The sequence below is a fragment of the Anopheles nili genome, chromosome 3 (genome assembly GCF_943737925.1).
Source record: "Anopheles nili chromosome 3, idAnoNiliSN_F5_01, whole genome shotgun sequence".
NCBI classification, from domain to species: domain Eukaryota; kingdom Metazoa; phylum Arthropoda; class Insecta; order Diptera; family Culicidae; genus Anopheles; species Anopheles nili.
In genome coordinates this window covers 1,967,702-1,990,273 of record NC_071292.1, presented here as the reverse complement: position 1 = coordinate 1,990,273, position 22,572 = coordinate 1,967,702, and the positions used below count along the sequence as shown (strand labels likewise).

The 22,572-nt window shown below is 39.8% G+C and overlaps 1 protein-coding gene across 1 annotated transcript in view; it reads left to right on the top strand.

Moving 5' to 3' along the window:
- The window catches only part of LOC128726126 (CUGBP Elav-like family member 2), a 164,058-nt gene that overhangs the window by 125,409 nt on the left and 16,077 nt on the right, over positions 1 to 22,572 (top strand). The window lies entirely within an intron of this gene.

Sequence of the window (22,572 nt, the reverse complement as noted above, 5' to 3'; positions counted from 1 at the left end):
AGGACAGGCTGTTAAAAGTACAGCAACTGTGCTGTCTGTCCTATTTGCGAAATTAGTCACCGGCCACCAACGGGTAATCGCTACGATAGTGGGCCGGAAGCTGGCCAGCTTCGGATCCCAGAACCATTTCTCCCCTGGGATCACTAAAGACGTCCCAGCCACAAGCAAACTCGAGCGTCCAAGGGGAACATAGTTTATGTAATATGAATATCAATTAATTTACCATCTTCTTCTCCGGTGAACGAAGCGCTGTGACCGAGGAAAGAAAGAGACGGAAGAGTGCATTGCTACGTCTAGCCGTATATGCAAGTGCGGCAGAATCTCGTATCCCCCAAACCGGGAATGAGCCAAAGAGCCGCAGTATGTTTGTTTTTTCTTCTTCTAACGTTTGACTGCGTTTTCTTGTGCTTTTCTGCGGAGGACGTGACTTTTAGTCTTGCTTTGTTACCTTTTCCGACATCCCTGAGGAAAAATAAAGCAGTAGTCGTCCACGTCGTCTTGTAATAGAAGTGTTTATGTGCATAAGAAAATGTTTCTCGATGACTGGGTAAAACACAGTTTTATGAATGAATTATGCTTGTTGGTGTCAGTGGAATATTTTTTCATTCTGAATTTTGTTTTTTGAGCGGGTGAAAGAATGAGTTGCTTTTACGATGTTCAATTGACGGCCTTGATTGGTTAAATCCTGCAAAACAACTCTATTCGGCTGATTAATCTAAGCGTATGTTTGAATCAATTAATTGAACAACTTGATTTCTTTTTTTAAATATTTACTCTTTTTAAAGATGTTAAAAAGTGTTTGAATTCCTTAGTAGAATAAAATGAAACAGGAAGCCAACGTTTCTTCACATCATGCGTAAAAGATTAAATACAAAAAACACTACATGCTAGAAATCTGGTCACCATCTGGAGAACTTTTGACTTTTGTATAGTGGTCAATGCAACAAACTTTAAAAAAAATCAAAAGCATGTTGAAAGGAGTCTTATAGTCCTTTATTATGTTATACCAAGGAAGCGTGTGTTCGCAGCGAAAAACCTAAATGAAGAAACTGTAGTAAGTGCTAAGACTGATGGTACCATCTTTGCGACGTTCAGCAACTGGCTCAATCTGTACACGAGCGAAAACACAACCTCAAAAACCTATAACACACCGCTGTTAGTTTGTTCGCAGCGTCATCATGGTAAAGATCGATAAGATGCCCTTTAGAGGAATCGGTAGTGGAGCATTCTTTTTGTATCTTTAATCTAGCCGTCGCTTCTCATATCAAGCGATCTTTCTGTTCGTTGAGTCACGAATGCTGGTTACAGAAAGTTTTTGGAAAATAAATATGTGCTTCATTTCTCTTCCAATAATTATTCAAACAGTTTTTTTTTCTTGACCTTCTTCCTGGCTTGATACGTATATTTGCAATAGGTTTATATTTCGTGTAGAGTTTTGATCAATGTGACTCATTCATTGAGAAGATTCATATGGCTTCGGCAAGAGTAGGTCATTTCATTTCGGTAATATTATCATCCGTACGCTGCCAAAGTCTGACGCATCTTACAGAAAAATGAAAACTATTGCTCATACATACCATACCATAGTTCCGCTGCAATTTGTTTGTGCAGTTAGTTTCGATACGTGTATTTATTTTTCGTTTGAAATTTTATCGAGAGAAGTTTTTCATCGGCTGGCAATGGTTTTAGTTTTAGTTAAGCATCTTGACTTGTGTACGTTTATTTAACAGCTTGATGGCTTGGGAATATTTTTCAGTACAAAATTGCTTTCTACCTCAAGAAGAAATTGACGAATATCTGAATTGGCACGATGCCTAGCTGGCACGATGAAAAACCAATATTATCAAAACTTCAGTTCGCACTTTTTCTTTGTGCAGCATAAGGAAGATCTTTGCAATTGCACACGCCCGTAATGCCCTTTGCCACGGCAAGTGGCACTTGAAGAGAGTCGCCTAAACAAATGAGAAAACTTTTCCATAGATAAAAGTGCTGGCTTTGGAAGCGAATAAAGTCTGTTTCGTTTCGTGCGAAATATATGCACGACACATTATACTAAATCCCTTTCCAGCTAAAGTGGCTTAGTTTATATTTTATGCAATTTTCTCTTGAAAAACTCCGTGGCTTACGTTACATTGTTGCCCGCCGATCTGGTACTATTCATTCTGCCATAAATGGTATGGTTTTCTTGGTGGATCATGAATAATAGCCAGGCTCTACTCTCTCCGGATGTTATAATGTGTGAAAAAGGCTCTCTTAATCACAATCTCTGCGACTTGTTACGGCTTTTATATTAAATTTTTATCTTTTTAAAAAGATTGCAACTATTAAAAACCATTAAGATTGTACAGCTAGTTTCTATCGATTATTCACTGTTTTGTAAGCTTTGCAGATTCAGGAATCGAAACGATCAGATAAATTTGCAACTTGTAATAATTTTATTCTAAACATTAGCAAAAATTTGTTAAATAACATTGTATGTGTTCAAAAATGTTGAATATTGGAACAAATCAGCTAATTTTCGTAACAACTCTTCCCAGTCTTAAAATGTTTATGTTTGTGCGCATCAAAGCGTAAAAACGAGACGAAAATATATTGGGAACGAATGTTTATAAGCCGAATCGAACACGTAATGCGAAGCTATTCATCGGTACAACAGGATGCCTCCTTTAACGGGGCGGATATCGAAACATTTTTCTTCTAGTACATTTTTCACCTTATCCTTTGAAACACAGGAAGGTAGATTTCCACGAAAACACATTTCTGCCTGGCCAACGTGTGTCGTATATTGCGATTAGTTATTCTAGCTTTTGCTCTCACGTTTGTTGATTGGGGGAAGAAAATTTATTTTACGACATGCAGAGGAAAACCGTCCGATATTCTGCACCAGCACGATTTGAACGTAAGACTTCACCGAACTGGTCAGACCGTGCTGCAGGTGGTGTGCTTCATTCGTTCATGTTGGGATTTTATGTGTGACTTCCTGTGGCAATATCGAATCGAGAGTCGACCAACATGTACCGAAAATCAGCGTTTCGGTTCCCCTCGGCTCGAATCAAGCGAAATGGAAGGTCTCCTTACCAGCTTTGTTGATCGCTAGGAAAGGTAAAAGGACTTAGGAACTTTTCTTCTACTGGAAGCTATGAGGAGAAGACGACTCTCAGCCAAGCAAAAACCATTAGAGGATAGCGGAATGAATTTATGTGGCAATAAAACTAGTCCAAGAAACACTTTCCTGGTTCATGGTAAAACTCTAGCGCTCACAACAATACCGGTTTTAAGCAAAGATAGTTTTTCTCAAGTTACTTTCGGTAACAGAAAAGATTGGTTGAATTTAAATGTTTTCAAATGCAGTCATTGAAATTTCCTTCGAGGTGCAATAAGGAAATAATAGCATAAATTAGTTTCTTTTGTGCCGCATGCAATATGCAATATGCGAGCGTCGTTTAGATTTCAGCTTAGTTTCACCACACCTAATGCTTTGTCACGTTGCATACCCGTGAAATGTTTCTAACACAATGCCATTTTTTCTGTAATTTTGTGAATAACTGCTACTTTAGATAATCAAACACAACACATGTTCTTCACAAATTTTGTTTGTATGCTTATGAAGATGAAACCTTACGGACGAATCAATACGTGCGAGACGGTAAATTCAGGCACGTGCTAAAACAGATAATCGCAATGAAGAGAAATATTTCATTGGCTATTCCAGTGCATTCTGCCATCGCTCTTGCTTTGGCGGTGTTGCGATGGTCGTGATGGCTGTGATTATAAAACAAGTCTTTAACCGCATAATGTGACATCCGTTGTTTCCATTAGAACTATCACAATGATCAGTTTTAGTTACTGTTTGATTAACAAAATGCAAACGAGTTCACTGAACGTTACGTGAGCTGCAGTTGCAATAGTATGCATAGACATCAGTCTCTTCGATGGCATACCCATTCGCGTTGGTTTCCTCGTGAGTCTGGGATGATGTTTGCTTTTTATTTTGTTTTCATGCGCCCTACTCGCGACTGGTAAGCGTAACTTTTGATGTCGTAATTCTAACGAGATTTGCGTGACATGTTTATTATCTGTTAGTTGGGAAAGAATCGTACGTACTTGTGGTCAAGGTAGATTCTGTCGACGTTCATAGCTCGGTGATACAACAACAAACGTTGATTATTTTGTTAGGCGGATCTTTTGATGATATGAATATCATCGGAGCATTCCGTCTATGGTGTCATTTCGTGGAATAATTCAAACTATGTGTTCCCTTGGAAGCAAAGTATCGATCTTGGGTTTATAAATGTTTAACTCTTCTCTTTACGTTTTAGAGGAAATGACAAGAAGTTAAAAACTTATAAGACTTAAGAAGTTATACTCTTAGCAGATAATAGATAAATTACTTTATAGAAGATAAAACAAATAATATAAATAATCATCAGGTGATTTAGGGCGTTTCATTCAAGTTTGAATAGTTCAACCTTCCTTTTCAATCGCATGTATCGTATATACTATATTTTTATGTTTTATTTGGCTTCTTATGTACAGTAAATGTACCATTAAAACGAAAGTTAATGCCAATGCATATACTTATAATATATACAATACTTTGTGTATCTCTCTTTCAGTCTCAACTATTTGATTCTATGGATAAATAAACATATGGCCTGTCCTTCGTCTCATGAGCTACTGTTTAATCTATTCTCGTTTACAGAATGACCCTTGGCATTCATCAATTTCACACCTTGTTGATAAGCGTTTATTTTTCTTGTTTTGTCTCTATCTTTATAGGTAAGTCTACCAAGATGTGGCGAGGTAAAAAGGTTTTCTGTTACTTCAGTACTCCCTTGAGTAACGGTTGGGCTATTGTTTTAGCAAACTAAATTTGACACAATGTAAGTTAATGCTATCACCTTTGTCGAATGCGGCTGAACGTGAGTGTTTTAGAATATATTTTTTTGTAAAAGCTCATATTTAAAAATAGTATACTGTTATTCATTCATAAAAATGATGTTCTGTTATTTGTATACTTTATTGAATAATTGAAAGTTAAGCATAGTGAAACACGATATCGCATATTATTCTCTACCGATTTTTACCTTTCTGTAGCTGTAGTCTCTTTGCCATTATGAAAAATATATTTTTTGTTGCAAACAATTATTACGTCACTAAACCATCCAGTTCTGATGGTTGTATGTGTGAGCCAAAGCAGTATTGCACTGCCATTAGAATACAGTAATCTATGTCATAGCTTGGTAAAGCTACAGATTGGATGCACCATTGCATTGGCAAGCTACCCCAAGGCTTATTGTGAGAGCGTGGTAATCGTCCCCCGCGTGGAGACGATTAGTGCTCTTTAAATCGACTCCAATTGCTGACAGCGAGCCCTTGTGGTAGTGATGCGGTAATCAAATTGCACCGGTACGCTATAACGCTCAAGGGCATACGCAAACTGAGAATGGGAAAAGAGCAGGCCGAAATCGGAACCGACAAGCTGCGTTGTTTTCGCATGCATTCTAGCGAAAGAATCGTTTAATGACAGTATGGAACAGCCGCCGCGAGATCCGTTGCAGACTGCTCGCAGTTCTGTAGTACTCATTTGTGCATACTATCTTCCAAATTAATGGATGAATTTTTATGATTTCCGTTCGGGAAAAAGAACTAGCGGGCGGAGCATTATGTAAATGCGAATTTGATTGCAGTGTGTCGCGAACGGAGACCAACGCGCACCGTGGATAATTTGAAGGGTGCTTATGAAAACGAGGAAACTTATTGCTATCGATTGCAATTCGTTTCAGTTTATGCTATGCTCCCGGTGTACAAGCTCTCGATAGTGTATACGTTTGACGTAGTGCGACAATCGCTATCGAGTCATTGTTTGTGGAGTGGCACTAATTGAAGCAGGGAAAACGGAAGAAAGAGGGCATACTAAGTGTGTTGTAATGATCGCATTCCGTAGTATGTCAATTGACCTCTCAAGCATTGGATGGCGGATGTATGGCCGTCGAATTGTATGAACAAAGGTGTTCGAACAAGGTGTGAAATGCCATGCGTTGTACAAACAAATGTATCGATATTAGAAGCAGCTCTTAGCTCCTTGGATGTGTTTTGCTTAAAGCAATATGTCCTTTGTCTAGATTGCTGCACTTATTGAAAATAAAGATAAAAGGGATATTGATAACAATTTTTGAAAATACTGCGGTTTTTATCGGAAATGTTGATTACTTACAGTGATATCACATGCATGGGAATAAGCAAATTCCTGTGAAATACATGTCGGTTAGTGAACACTGTAAATTCATATTGATATTACATCCATCCAGTTAGATTTTTTGGTCGATTTTTTGATGAGAGAAACATGTGGAGTACATTGAAAGTACATAATATTAGGTGGAACATGGTATGTTCCTTTTATCCATTTGTTCGTTTACGTGGCCAGATAGAATGTGTATCCGGGTGTATGTGTGATAGGTGGCTCATAAATGTGTGCCACTGGCCCACAGGCTCGGGCACTGGAAATGTACCGCGGGTCGTGTCCGAGTTTGAATGGGAATGCATAATCCGCTCTTGAAATATGTATTTGCCCAATGTCCGGAAATTTTTCCATTTTTGAGTATGTACGATAGGAAGGATGCGGGTGCTTTTTGCTGGCGGCGATTCTACCTTTTGACGATTGACCAATACGGGGTGAGCCCACTCATACAATGAAAAGGACACGGGTATGTCCTAGTAGCCAGCTAAACTAATATTTCCCATACCCTTCTTCTCTCGGGCGACCCTCGGCTATGTCCTTTTATCAGGTCACGCTTTTGCGTAACACGCCTGAAACTGTGTCTGTAGGTAAGCGGTTCGGGTCTTTATGAGGGATGAATAATAATGACGCCGGCGGAAATCCTTTCAGCGGATGTACGACCGAGCGCAATGGAGATGGAGGTGGATGTGGGACTTTCGTGACCGCATCATCGAAGCGCCCGTTTTTCCAGAATCATATAATTTCCTCTCGCGAGATTGGTGAAACGAGAAACAAATTCCATTGCGGGTGGTAGATGCAGGGAACGAACCAGAGCACCAACCACTCACCCGTTCGGCTTCAGTTTTCGTCGCGTGCAGTGATAAACGTTTTCGGAATTAATCTTCCGCTTGCCGTTGGGAAAATGGATTAGAGCTGGTCACGGTCACCGAAAGCAGTTTCTTGTCCCCACGGCCGCACAGCGTGTTTGGTGTCTCTCGCACCCTGAAGTTGCGCAAGTTTATCCATATTCCGTGATACTCACTCCGATGGCCGGGCTCCGGATGTGCCGAAACTCTCCGCGGTCGAGGCCGTTTCATTTCTGTGATAAACTTTGGCCAAACGAGAGCAATTTTGATGGAACACGTTTCCGTTTTAGGTTTGCATTTTCACAGCACTTTTGCGAGCACACACTAACATAGTGGAATGAGCATTTGACTGCTTTGCCGGGGGAAAACTAAACTATGCGAGAACCGGTCAGGTCAGCTTCAAATTGAATAACGCGATAACCGAACGAGCGTTTAGCGTTGTACGGGCTCTAAAATATATCTGCAACTTATTATTGTGGCATTCGGGAGTGAAAAGTAGTCGTGGGAAAATTAATTCGTAACACTAGAAGTTTAATTTAATTAGCAAACCTCCACGATTCCACCAGCATAGCCAGTAATATTTCATTTACGAAAACCGGAACCACAGCTGGGCGTTGAGTTTAGTCGACGTTGCTCGTTGACAGCGTAAATAAAATATAGAGAAACACCGGTTATACGTACATAATTAAGTTTTTGGAAGCCGTTCTGTTGGAAAACCAGAATTGAAATTGTATGCTAGTAGTTATAATGGAAACAAACATTTTTGGAAGGTTTTTGTATAATGATCTTATTTGGCACAAGCATCCTTGAAAAAAAAAACCATCCTTTTTCTGCGAGATTTTTACCGTGCCAAATTATCAGTTTTTAAAATATGTTGAAAAGGGTTTGTCTTTTGTTGCAGGGGAAAATATCATACAAACTCGCTTCTAATCCTAGATATGCATGATAGAGTGAAATAAACAGAAGAATGTCGAAGATATTTTGACCTCGGGAATGTTCCTATTATCCGCTTTTAAATAAACATGAGCCGTGCCACGTTCCTTTTTGTCAATACAAGAGCATTGACGGCGGTAGGACGATGAACTTTCAGCTTTCCTCCGATCCGTACTTCATATGCATCATTCCCTGGAGTCCGAAAAGGTACTGGTAATCGTTTCATCGGTGCTTGGTGTACTTTTGTGTGCATGTGCTTGCCAAACGCAGGCATACTCACTCCTCTACATTGCTTGTTCTGCTTCAACCCCCGGGGTTATGATTTCAATCTGTCTGATTAGATGCAAATGTACACAGCCTTAGAGACTGCATCGCTGAGCGGGAGCATAAGCAATGTGAAGTCCAGGTTTGTCGAACTGGGAAGGGGGAGACATGTACGGACGCTGAACGATCCTTGTGGTACACGCAGTGATGGTATCGTCAAGATCTCGCCAAGAAGCTTCCAGGCGCTGGGTTTTGGAAAGGAGGCGGAATGTTTCGGAAAGCTGGTATGGCTATGAATAGTGCAGTTAGCAAGAGCCTTGAGGGATGGATTTCGGGTTACGGATTGCTGTGTTAAAGGAATGCAGCTGGCCAGCAGTGTGACTTCCTTGCCGCGCTAGCGCAGGACCAAATATGGAATCTGCTAATACATTGCATCCCCGAAGAATGGTTACAGAGGTCTTACGCCTCCTGTTGATCTCCCACCAAACCAAACCAAAACGGACCTCCCATTTAGACTAGTGATGCTATGTTGCATCCGGCTGTATCATTATCATCGCCCTAGCCATCATGGTAGTCTTGATTTCCCCGGACGGAAGATCTTGCTGAAGGGAAAGACAGGTTTTATGATAGGTCTGAATCTTTAGTCTGTTATAGAAATAATTGAAAGAAAATATTCAACCGTACCCTGTACGGCGTTGGTTCTTTATCTTGTTCAGTATTGGCTTTACTGGGATATCCCCAAGTGACCGTTTTTATTGGAATGCTACTCGCTTTAGTTCCTAATGATTCAAAATGAATTAGTTGTCAACAGTGACTAGTACGAATTTAAATGTCACTTTTGTAACAGAAAAGGAACGAGAATAGTTTGGTTGTTTCAATCTTGTGCCTAAAGTTGAGTACTTTAAACGAATAATTATGTTCCACTTCTGTTGTAATGCATGTTTAAATCTAATTGAAGCTTTTAATAATCTTCAATATGTTTAGTAATATTCAGGTCAAATTTGCTGCAAATCTACTCTTTCTCAATCTACTCTTTCTCTTTCTTTTCTCTTTCTAAGTGCTTTCTTCGCCATTTCCACTAAAAGAAGATGTTTTTTTAATTTTGTATTATACCGTTTTTATTTTATATATTCTGCTGTGATACCTTCAGGTATCATATGCCTCGAAATATACACTCATATAACATTGAAGTCGTGTGCTTGTCTCCGGATGGCTTCCTGAAGGATCCATTTCTTTTGTGAAGAAACTAAAAATACGAGCATTCTCCAATGCAGCTACTTGCACATCATCCTCTCACTTACCACCGCATCGAGCATAAGTTGGCAGAACAAATAAGGCGTGAATGAGCTTTGGACGTTTAGGAAAACTTCCCGGAAGGATAGGTAAAGTTTAGTAGCATGGGTGGAAGATGAATAGGACGAGCTGATGCTACCGTCGTATCCGTATGAATAGGATTGGTTGCCGCAGCATGTATTTTGCTTTTTTCCTTTAGAAACAACAAACCGGCGGTCGGGCTCGTGGTTGACTCCATTCTATGTTGAGTTTGTTGTGTTTTACCCAGTCTCATGAGCTGATGGATGCTCTTCTGATAGTGATGCTGTTATGTTGATGTTGCTATGGTTGCGGTTGTTATGGAGAAATCAATACGAAACTTCATCCATTGGACTGCTCAAGAACAGCTTGGTACGTAAACCGGCATATCTTACAGTTGTTTACAATAATATAGCATGTCGCTTGTATCATGTGTAATTTAAAAGAAACAAATTCTACGAGTGATAAATCTGCAATTTTGCTGCCTTTTTTAAGACTGACTGCTTTTTTGAGAAAATTTTTCATTCAATAGTTGTAACATGCCGTCGTACACACCTCGGCTCAGCATGTTCCAGCTTTCTGATACAAACTACACGCTTTTTGGCGTTTGAGAAGTGTGTGAAATAATAAATTTTCGCCTGTCTAGAAATTAAACCTTTTCTCAGTTAGGTTTCTATACGTTTCCGACACCAGACTTACCATAAATTGTGGTTGATAGGAGGAAATTTGCATTTTCCATCATCTTGATAGTATATCGGGTGTTTTTGAACGTGTTTCTGGATTGTCAGATGGCTAGGGTGGTCGCATACGTTCGTTCAGAGGATTCGCTTTCACTTGCATTGAAAAATCTTCTGTGGTGTGCTCCTAGACCACAAATATCAGAGAGTGAAGGGACGAATTCATTTCGGTGGTTTCGAAATATAGTAGAAATAAGATAAAACAATGTTACTTCTGTTTGATATTTTCTTTGGCACAGTAAGCAGTCGAAATTCCTCTACCTGCAATGTATTTGTCTAGCAAAAAAGTGCCGTCCCAATTGACCGAATGGTCGTTGGTTGGTGGTTGATTTCTCAACCTTTTTGTCCGACCCTGGTTAGACTATTGGCTTGAATAAATAATTTATAGAATGTAGTGAAAGTAACGTAAGGAATGGGAGGCTGGCACATTACATCTATCTTGAAAGAAATTGACTTATAATGATGCTTTCTTCTCTAGATATAGGTGATGATTATGCGTTTATTAGAGTTAGAAATAATGTCAAAGTTTATGGCATTTGAGTGTTACGACCCAAGGGTGAACATAGTTGAATTTAGTATGTTACTTTGAAAATAATGAATGTAAGTGACAATAAATGTGTTAAGATCAATAATAATAATGGAGTATACAAATAAGAAATAGGACAAATATTTGTAAACATTAAACATGATAAAAAGCAATATTTTTTTTTTATTGACGATGATAACAACTTGAACTAAGATTACTCCTTGCTGTTGCTTGTTGTACTTCTGTTTTTTTTGTAAATCTCAGTTTCTACTTACGAAACCTGCATGGCTTGCAAAAGTATGGATGAAACAAAAAATTCTGGGTTTTATCCACCGACGAAAACCCGCAACAGAAGGCTCTCCCACGACTCTGTGATTACGTTGGGGATGATACGTATGCTGCCTAACAGTGAGTCGTTTTGCGACACACTCAGCAAATTGCAATTCAAGAGCCTTCAAGCACACATACGCAGTTTTGCTGCTACTAGGCTTCTGTTTGCACAGCAGAAACGTACTTCACAAACGAACGCTTAGTTTTTAGCGCAATCGCCAGCACAAATTCATGGACAGAATGGAGGAAAGTGGGTTGGGGCCAACAAAGGTAGTTGCGTAAAACCGTGCCAGCCACGTTCTCGACGCAACTAAACTCTAGTCATCACGCGAAAGATCAGAATGGTGGGGAATAATTCATGGGAATTATGGGGGAAGGTATGTCAGGAGTTAAAAAGCCAGCGAAACGGCAAACTGTGACCGGTGATGGCTGTGTGCTTCCCCACGCACCTTTATCTGCAAGTCGAAGTCAAAACTAGCTGCATCGTCTGTTCAACAATGCATTGTCAAGGTTGACAGTGGGTTGCATCCATCGCCGATGGTTCCCATGGTTAAGACTACGTATGCGAACGCGCTTAGGTAGTATAATTTTGTGTTATAGCAAAATTTTTATTTCAAATCGGCTAGATGTTTTTAGTGTCATGCGTTTATCATATATTATTGCCAAGATTAGTTAGTCATTTCATTGCACATAGCTTGTTACGATACTATCCAACTGATTCTGGGCTTCAGTTGTAGTGCTTTTCCAGCATAATATACATATTTCATTGTTATTGTCAACTTCAAAGTCTTCAACATAGCTACATATATTGGTGTCGTCCATTACGTCGCGACGAAATGAATGAATTTGCAGCAACCAGTAATTCCCATTCAAATATACAAATGTAAACGTGATGCAGAACAGGATCTTGTTATCATAGTTCTTATAACAGGAAACAATGTCAGGACGTTGCATAAATATTGCTCAATCAGGGTATAGTTGCCTGTGCAGAGGATACAAAATATTCAATCCATTGTGAACCAGTGCTCGACATAAAAGACAGGAAACAGCAACGATTGACTTAGCGTGGCTCATTGTTTTCAAATAATGACTGTATCCTAGACGTATGAATTAGCTGTCGGTAATAGTCATGTAGGCAATTGCTCAAGGGTTTATTACGATTGCTACAAATATATTTATATATCAAGGAACTTAAATGATGTTTGCTTCAGTGATGCAATAAGTATGTATAAAACCAGAAGACTTCATCATGTGGTTCTTGAGCAATGTTGAATGATGTAGAAAAGTTTAAGCAGAGAGAGTATTTTTTTTTTGGTTTAAGGTTGGTAAATCAACATAAATATATTGCTGCAAATCTCAAATTAGGATGTTAAATGAACATTTATACAAGTACTATTTATTGCTGTGCGAACTGAACGCCTTAGTATGGTAAGATTTCTAAGAACAAACTTAATCCATACACAGTTGTAAGCAGTTATATTGTTCCATTACATTTACATTAATATTTTATGGTTGAGCAATAAGTTCTTGATCCTTTTGACTTGCATTTCACGGAATGGAATCACTATAAACTTAAAACAAAGCGTTTCAGCTGGAGCAGCGGTGGGCAATGTGTTACAGAACTGGTTCGTGAATTTATTTTGAGATTTTTTGTATCCAGGCTAACTCTCATAAACACAGCTATAAAATGGTCATAAAGTTCCTTTTGGCAAGAAGCCGACCGACCAAAGCAATAAAACAAAACATCAGAAAAAAAACTTCCCCCATCTCATGTCGGCCTAAATTTTACATCGCAACGTTGACAATTTACGCAAATATTTTTTTTATATTTGCGTGCGATTTTTAATGTATTAAAGATACGACGCAAGTGCATGGATCATAAAATGCATGCCTGGCTGCTCGACCTCAATTTTCCATCCATGGCCCACGTTTGCGCTTAATGGATGAATATATCCCGTAACGTTTTTTATCAAACTCTTGAAAGTGTGGTGCTGAAAACTAAGTTAAAAATCGAAGAGTAAAGAGAGCCAATTGGTCACGAGAATTCTGGCATTAAAAGTGTCAAAACCGAAATTAAAAAATATGAATTATGCAAATCAAAAACCAACACGTAGCTACATGTGCCACGCCACTCTGTTGTAGTTTGCATTCAATGGCAATGACTATTTGGGAGGTGATGCAATTTAGCACGCACCGCTGTTGCGAGTAGGTCAAAAAGGAAATGCAATATGGAACAGTTGTGCCCAAAATATGAATGAGATAATAACGATAGCGGGTTTATTGTATCTTTTGATGATTTTTTTTGTTTGTCATTTTCTGTGATTTACAAATGCAGTTTTGTTAGGAATGCTGCTTTAAATGCATATGCATTTTTGGTGGTAAGAAGCGAATCATGATTTTGCAAATAAAAAAGAACCGTTTTTCAATCGTTCATCATTTGATTGTCGGCGGCTATAAATGTCGAATTGTACTGCAAAGCTCATTATTTTCTCTTTGCATGACAGTTATATCATGCATATTGCAGCATTTTACATTGGCCGTTGAAGTTGGTATGCATAGTGTTAATATTTACTCGAATTATTGCAGTATTTATTATTGGAATATTTATCATAGTTAGTTGTCGAAGTTCAAATTCAAAAGTATGTATGTTAACCGTAACCATAAACCATAAATTTATCTAAGGAACAAAATGATCCACGAACCTCGCTATTAATCGTTTTATCAGTGACCAAAGAGTATTTTTCAAATTTTTTAGGGATGGCTCGTATTAAGATCATTAAGATACAATTCTTATTATGAAGCTATCTGCAAAGAACGATTTTTTTTTGTTTAAGACATGCTCGTCTTATTCGTGCTAAATTTATGCACAAAAACAACGTTGAAAGACTGACAGGAATGTGACGAAAGAAGTCAACAAACTGTGAAGGGGGGGGCAGATTAGAATGGTATTTTTTCGTTGACACCGAAGATTCATTTCAGTTCGTGAAGTGTCATCTTTGCAGAGGCAGAGTGGAGTCTTATCACACTGGTATCTTTAAAAATTGGAAGAAAAAGCGAGGCACATAAAGTCATGCATACATCCTAGCTGCATGAAGCTGCATCAGCGGTTGGAATGTGCAGCAATAAGAGGCATCAACCCCCTGTATTACATGGCATGTTTTCTGTTCGTTTATTTTTCTTCTTTTCATGGCATACCCGAGTGAGATGGGCGTTTCGTGTTTTTGCATAAGAATGTACTTTATTATTTGCACCGCGAATTGTATACTGTACACTCTTCATCCTTCAAATAACATACTTGTGTTCGTGGAACGAGAAAAAAATGTACGTTTTTATCAGGACGTGGTATTATAGACTTCACTGAAGGAACAGACTTAGTTAAAATAGAAATTAGTATATGTCAAATAATTATTCGAATTAAATACAATTTTTTCCATTATATCAATTGATAAATTATCAGCTACATCAGTGCAAGTCTTAACATTATGTAAAAATGAATATAAACTATGCAACTATCAATGTATCAAGAAAAAAAGATCTGGTCCGCCGAAATAATTAATGTACACAGACATTCCAAATGTTGTTTAATAAAATCGACCATGTAATTTTTTTTTCGCTGAAATGACACACACAACCAATGGAAAGATAATCCGGATGGAACAATGTGGAGTTATGGGTGAAGTGTTTGAGGGTATGTTAGATGTATTCAACCAATCCATGAAATCCCTGTAACAACCGACACCGGAGCCGGAAAACTTTAAGTACGACTACGTGATTTTTGCCGCCTCGTACTTGCGCGTTTCGAACCATGCTGGAATGCATAAAGAATATTAATTCCATCCCGGAACGTATAATAATGTCGCCCGCCAACACCACGTTGCTTTCGCTCCGTTGGTCATCTTTTCGCCGGTTGGGAGAACTTGGAGACATGGCCAGCGTGCAATATGGTTCCGCTATGTCTGTGTTCCGCATCCTAACCCCACTCTTGGTACAATTATGATTTTACCCTTTGTGGCAAGACCCTCTTTGCCACTGCTGCTTCAATTCTGGGTCGTGGTAATGAATGAATAATTGTACGATGTGGCAGAAGCAGCAGTGCTTATGCAAATCCTTCCCGGGTTACCAGTGCAAGGATAATGATAATGTAAAAGAGGAAAAGAGCAGAGTATGATAAAACTGCACTGCTAGGAGCTGGAGAAACAAATTCACCAGAGCAAGCGTTACGAAACACGGAGCAAAAAGGATAAAGAATGTGTTTGTGGATACCCACGGCAAGCCAAATGTGCTCTTGACTTATTTTAAATACTTTTAATTGCAAAATGCCTGTCATAATTTTGTACGCGTTCTTCTGTGTGTGAAATTTTATGTTTTTATGCGGTTAAAATTTGTTGTACTTTGCAAAAAAGTTTCACTTTAATTTAATTGAGTAATGTCAAAGTAACATTCAAGTCATGTAGAAAGATACTTACACTTGAACCGGTAGAATGCTTAAACACGAACATCATTTCATATAATTACGTATTAACACGTGGAGAACGACTGCAAACAAATGGCGTCACTTTCCGGTCAGGATGTTCAATTATTTCGTTTGTGGCAAATACTTCGATATCAAACGTTGCAGATTTAATGAGCCCTGAACCTAAACTAGACCGGACACATTGGTCCGTTTCCCGTTGGGGAAATGCAATGAACCAAATTGCTTCTCGCTAATCAACGGAATAAGTGAGCGAAAATCGGCGGGTGAGTGTGAGTGAAAATAAGATCCATATTGACAAGTGTTCAAATTGCATATGCCCGACAGGACTCGTTCGCGCTCTATGAAACATAAATGATCGATCAATCCGGCAACGTAACACGCGGGAAACTCGTTAATTAAAAGCGCACTAATATAAAATTACGCAAAAATGTGTGTTTGGTCTGTGCCGCATGATGAGAAGGCCGGATGAAATTACCTTCGCGGACATTTAGAATATTCGTGCTGACATAAGCTGGCGTCGTTTCAAACGCTTTGTCAATGTGTGGGGTAGCACGATTCGTTTCGCTACTGGCTCCGACCGACGAGTAGATCTCAAATTGCTTCCACTGCACGTTCCGGCACGCGTCATCATGGCGTCGGTGCCTCCAATCCTAAGCCAATGTTTGCCATCGAATGGGACCAGTGCATTAGGGCGACCCGAACGACGATGACAAACGATTAGCATAGAGGCAATGAGTGCAATTGTGCAATTTGCAGCTGCAACCATGACGGTTGTCGGGTGCAGACCAGCGTAGCCTGCCGGTTGTTGCTGACCAACTGTTGTATTTGACTCACTAGGGCGGCCCGGAAGTGTCGTCCTTTCAGTCGTGTTATGCCGAAGCCACTCGAGTTGTATCGTGCGATGTGCTATGCAACTCGTAGGAGTCGTAAAATTTGATGGCAATGATCAGCATTTACAACTACCGCTTGTTCGCCTCCGCTGCCGTCACCGGTCTCAAGGGTGCGGATACTGAGAAACAGCCAAAAGCGACTGAAAATGGGCTGAATTAAGAATCATGTCGCATATGGTTTTAATTACATTTTAACTGCCGCCGCCATTAGGAAGAAAGTCTCTCGTTTTCTTTCGGTGTGCGAGTTGGGTCGGAAAATCTCTTCCAACTGTGAGTTTTTAAATTATGGGTGCCTCAACTGGCATTTTTTTACTTCCATCTATTTTTTTACTTATGTAAAATATTACTTATGAGTTAAGTTATTTTATTTCTATGCGAATAGTATATTACTATAGTATTAGAAAACTGTAGAATTATTTGGTGAGCATGTGGAGTAGACCAGCCCGTTCAACTACTTCTTACTTTCTAGTCCAAGATGACTTGTTAGCCAAATTTGAGTCCTTAGATAGGGTGTGTTTTATGTATGAAATATTTGAATGTCCTTTGCGGATGAATGAGGATGAAAAAACTTCAGCATGGAATCTTGACGCATTCGTTAGACGTTATAGTTTTACCCGTTGAAAAAGTTGAATGAGAAAAAATGTAATTTTTTTTGCATATACTTCACACATTAAGTCATACAGTCTAACAAAAGAAGTGCATAGAACAAAAACGTGTATTCGTTGGAGAGAGGAATGAAGTACGTGATACGAAAAGGTGGAGACTACTTCATTTATCATTAATAATTCATTCATAAGGTATAGTATATTTCTTTGTTTCTTTAACATGTCGTTGGGTTTTTTGGTCACGTAACAGGTCACATATTCCGTTGTTATAAATATGCTCCCTGGATATAATGGATCCCTAGCTTATTGACAATGATTTATTTGGTATATTAGTTTTGATTGTTGAATAATGGTAATTCCATTACATTTTTCCTTGTTCAATAGCAACTGTGGCAGGCACGTCTTCTTCTCGTTGACTAGTCGAAAATGCATAATAGAGCTCATCCTTAATTAGGTAATTTCCATGAAGTTACAGTGTCATAATTGACAATGTTGCTTGCCGTTTGGTTGAAATCTCGTGTAAAAATCTTTTCCATCAACGTTTTGTATGGGGTACGCATCATTTTCACATCTCATTAGCACACGTCTAGCCGAGTCATCGCAAAGGCAACCACAATCTCAATGCCGTGTTTCTGCTCGGGACTGTCTCGACCATATCAGTCCACTACCAAATTGATTGATAGTGTGGTGCGTACACATACAAATCTACCTCTGATAGGCGCAAAGGGAGAGGAAACACAGAAGCAATCCATCTTGTGCTCCGGAAAAGGGCGACAGGGAAGATGACACTGTTGCATGTGTCGCTGCTGTTTACCGTCGGTCTTTGACACGATGAACTGGACGGGGCTTAATTCATGTAATTACATCCAATTCTTCTCACATCGCTCTAACTGGAATGTAAATATTTTCCTTACACTGCCAGCCGAACAATCATCCGAACGATGTGCTACATCCATGCCTGCCACCGTCGGAAACGTTTCCTTGGGTATGTATGATCACTTCGGCCAAAAAACGCTACAGAAAGCTCTAGCCGTAGGGAAACCTGAGCGTTGTGGCGCGAATGGAAGGGAAAAGCGCCATCCACGGCGTGCAAAGGACACAATAGCTCGTTTGGCATCAAGTGCCAGGGCACACACCGCGATAAATGGCCACGTATCATTTCCGCGACTGTTTGTGTTTGTTCTCGTTATTGTTGATTTAAGGGAAGAAAAATCAACTATCAAATAGAATCCGAGATCGGTTGCTGCCACTCCGATGGCAGGTGGAACACCGCCCGATTTCAGGTTGTTGTTCTATTGCCACTGCCACCGTTCGTCGGTTCGGTCGATTCGGTCGAAAATAAGATAAAGCGCATGCCAGTGGCGCTGGAAAAGCGCATCTCATGCGCGTGGAAAACAAACACTCTCATGCTTGTGCCGGTTGCCGCAGCCTTTCGCCCTGCCGATGTTCATCCGCTTGGTCCCCAACAGCCGGTCGTTTGCTGGATGCTGGTTTTGCCAGTGGGGTTAGAAGGAAAAATATGTTTACTTCGCTGAGCATGTGTGTATGAGTGCTCTGGAAAGGCCATTGTGTTGGTGGTGTATAACGAACCTCCCCCCCCCCCTCTCTCTCTCTCTCTGTCTCCCGGACACCATCAATGCGCCACACTACCCCACCTCCATTGACAGTCCGTGGTTGTTTGCACATTTATTATGCTATTGTTCTCGCGCGTTGGTAACCCACCACCCTCCGAACGCGCCTCATTCATCGTTCGAGCTGTGGTGGAGGAGTCCTGAGGAAGATCTGCTGGTTCGTCCTACGTACGTACATAGTGAGTACGTCGCTTCCCGCCATGCGCCATGTCTCCATTTCCTCGGATAAATATGATAGCAAATACTACACCCGGCATCGGAGATGGTATCGGCCGCCACTATGCTGCTGCCCATTGAGCGGTAAAAGGGGATAGGAGCATGTGTAGCGCCAAGGAGACAGGACACGCAGTAGAAGCCCGGAGGAATGCGCGGATATGAGATTGTAGGATTTTGACAAATCACTATCGTTATAATTATGGATGAGCTTTATATTTGTGTGCCGGGAGGCGGCAACTCGCGGGTCGCGATTGCGGCGATGACGAAGCGGGCACGTCACCGGTGCAGTAGTTGTACAATGTTGGGCGATGTTTTCGGACGTCGGTTCGGTTGCTGCACGGTTGGCGGAGGGAAATCATATTTGATTTCCATCCGCTATTTCTAGCGTGTGAGGTTGGGCTTAGGAATGGGTGAGATTGAACGCAATATGTGCTGTCGGGCGGGTTTCGGGTGTGCAGATAAGGCCGCGGAACATGGTGTAGGACCAAACGCGACGTATACGCAATGGCCATCAGCGAACCGGCCCTGTACCAGCTGTGTAGCATTGCGATGACGGGTATATTTCGCCGCGTAATTGATACCGACGCAGCACCTCCAGTCCACCACCTGCACTGTATGTTCTGTCACATTCATTAGACGAGCACCATCCTCCATTCAATGAGCAGCTGCGTAACGGAAAATAGAAGCTATAAGACCAGCAGGCTGTATGCTGGTTTCTCGTCTAGCAGCAGCAAGAGCATTTATTTGCGAATCATTATCGCATGAGCATTGGTCATGTCGGTACGCGGGAAGAGAAGCGATAATTTTTCACCAGTAGACATCACCCCACCCATCATTTCCAGGGAATAAATCCTCCTGCCCATAAGCATGAGAACGTTATGGGTAACGAGCAAGCGGGTATCGAACCTTCACATTTGGATGTCGATATGCAAGGAACAGGATGTGAGCTATAAGCAATCTAAAACTGAACGTGATTTCACTATGGCGTGGGATGAAGGGTATGTATTTTAATACACTCTTCTCTAGGTATGTTTGCTGTAGATAGCAACTTTTCTCGAGTACGAGCTACCAGGCGTCTCCATGACGACCGACAGCGAGGATCATAAACACAATGGATCCGCAAAAAGCAGAATACATCGAGCACCGCCACAAAGTTGATCTGCACGATTCGATTCGATGTAATTGTGATATCACTGCATTATGAGGAAAACTCTGCCGAATGAAATGAAGAAGCAATCATTAGGGACGGAGGTTTGCGAATGGTTAAACGAACGTTTCGTCTATCTCTTTACGATACTCTCCCGGAAACTCCGACGAAATTCATATTCTAATTGCTACCTCTGCAACGATGATAGTTGTTAAACTCTTATCATCATCTTATGTAAAGCTTTGATATCGTTTTGGAAACATTCATTCAGGCTGCGGACTATACTGGAAATTTTGATTTGCTGAAAACTTTCGAAAGTGATATGTTTTAAAATTTCTGATAAAATATTTCAACAATGTTTTTTTAGAATGCATCGATTGGCAAAATCTTGAATCATTTCCTCACCTCACACTATTTTAGGCCTTCATAGTCATAAAGATATGTATTCGTATGTAGAAATATGTATTCGTATGTAAACAATTTATCACAGACTCGCAAATGGCTCTCTATTAATCATCAATGTTTTGATAAATTTCTTATATCTGAAATATTTCTTTCTCAAAGATCAATGAATAATATGTTATTGAACAACCATAGATGACAAGAGGAAAATTGTGTGAAGTTTACACGATTAATGCAATAGATGTTGTTTGTATAAGTCTAACATTTATAGAAGAAGAGCCATTTTAAACCCAATTCAAAGTAAGAAAAATTCATGTGTACAAGAAACAACGGTGATAAAACGTCATTGTGCAATTCGTTGATGTCGGAGCAGTAGTATGATTGAGACGGTAACCTACCTCATGTTAGAGCGCGATGAAAAGTGCGATGTATAGGTTTAAAATATTATGAGGACCAAACGAGATTGATTCTATAGAAAATGATGCTTACTTTCTCGTAAGGAATGGTTAGAAAAGCATCCACGCGATGAATAGGTAGCTTAACGTTTTTCATCGAACTAGTACAACCAATCGTGTTCGCAATAACGGCTTTGTCTGTACAATGCTGGGGCGTTGCAAATTATACCATAGAAATGAGAGACCTTACACATCAGTAAATAAATCCATGTATCGTGAATATGAAAACCGAACCCGCTAATTGGCAATTAGTGGCGTATTAACTGTTCACTGCGGTCACATTTTATGATTCAAAGCTAAGTCATTCTGTCTTCGCGACGAACTCTGAGGCAAAGTTATAATAGAAATGGTAGAGATTCGTTGCTGTCAAATTGTTTGTGATTTTCTGAAAAGACCAAAGAGACAGCTTAATAGTCAGCTTAGTAAACGTTTTACACGAGTATAGGATATAAAGGGCTTTTAGGTTACATTCAATTTGTGCTGATCAATTCGTTGAGTGGATGATATCTGTTTTCAATGTTTTATATTATCAGCTTGATTGGCAAAGCATGGTTTGAACGTTGTTTTAGGCGTCAGTTAAATAAATTTCCATTCTCAGTTTTTACGAAGTCAAATACAAAAAGTACTGGAAACTGTCATTCCTATTAGAATAAAGCATCAATATTTTCGCTCACAATGGCATGTAAAATATTAGGTGAAAATTGAACCAGGTAATTGTGTTTCATATGACATAGTTTTCTTGCACAGTGGAAAATGGATCTTTTGTTTATGGAAACGATTATCTTATTCAGAGCATTATTCCAGAAGAATACTCACCTTTCCTCGGAAATGATACATAATTTCAAGTACCATATTTGCATACAGCGTTATTGTACAGTAACAGGGCATGTTTTTTATTGACAACGTGGACAGTGCCTATTTGCATAAGGACCTTTTTTTCGTGCACCGACTGTAGTATTGCACATAGTTCAAATAAAAATATCTATTCTCTTTTGCGGATCTTCTACATGCAACCTATGGAGACATCCCGTCCGAAACACTTGAATGAATGGTCAATTTAAGCTGCATTTTCTCTTGCTACGGCGAGTCAGGACGTGTTATTTTAATGAAAAAACAATTTATCCTGCAAGATATTATGCAGGCAGCACGGTTTATGCGCAAGAAGATTGTTCTGGATGCGTCTGTAGCCTCAGCATTCAAGCTTTGCGATATCACTAGAGGCAATAAACAGCTTATGCGGAATAATTTAGACATTATAAAATTGGTTATACGTATCTTTCTTCACGCTATCGTAGTAAATGGTATGACTTTAGAAAATAAATGCATTCTTAATCCAATAGTCGTTTACGTTAACACTGTATGTACTTTTACTTTACTTTACGGAATGTTTGACCATTTTAACTACAAAATATTTTTGTTGTATTATCCATTCAGGTACCATGCGCCTCCATTCACGGGGCATTTCAGCAAGCGGAGCGACATGAGCTATAGGAACCAATGTCATCTAGCGTTCTAGCAATAACTGATAAGTTTTTTTTTCTTTTGTTCCTTTTTTCTTCTTTTCA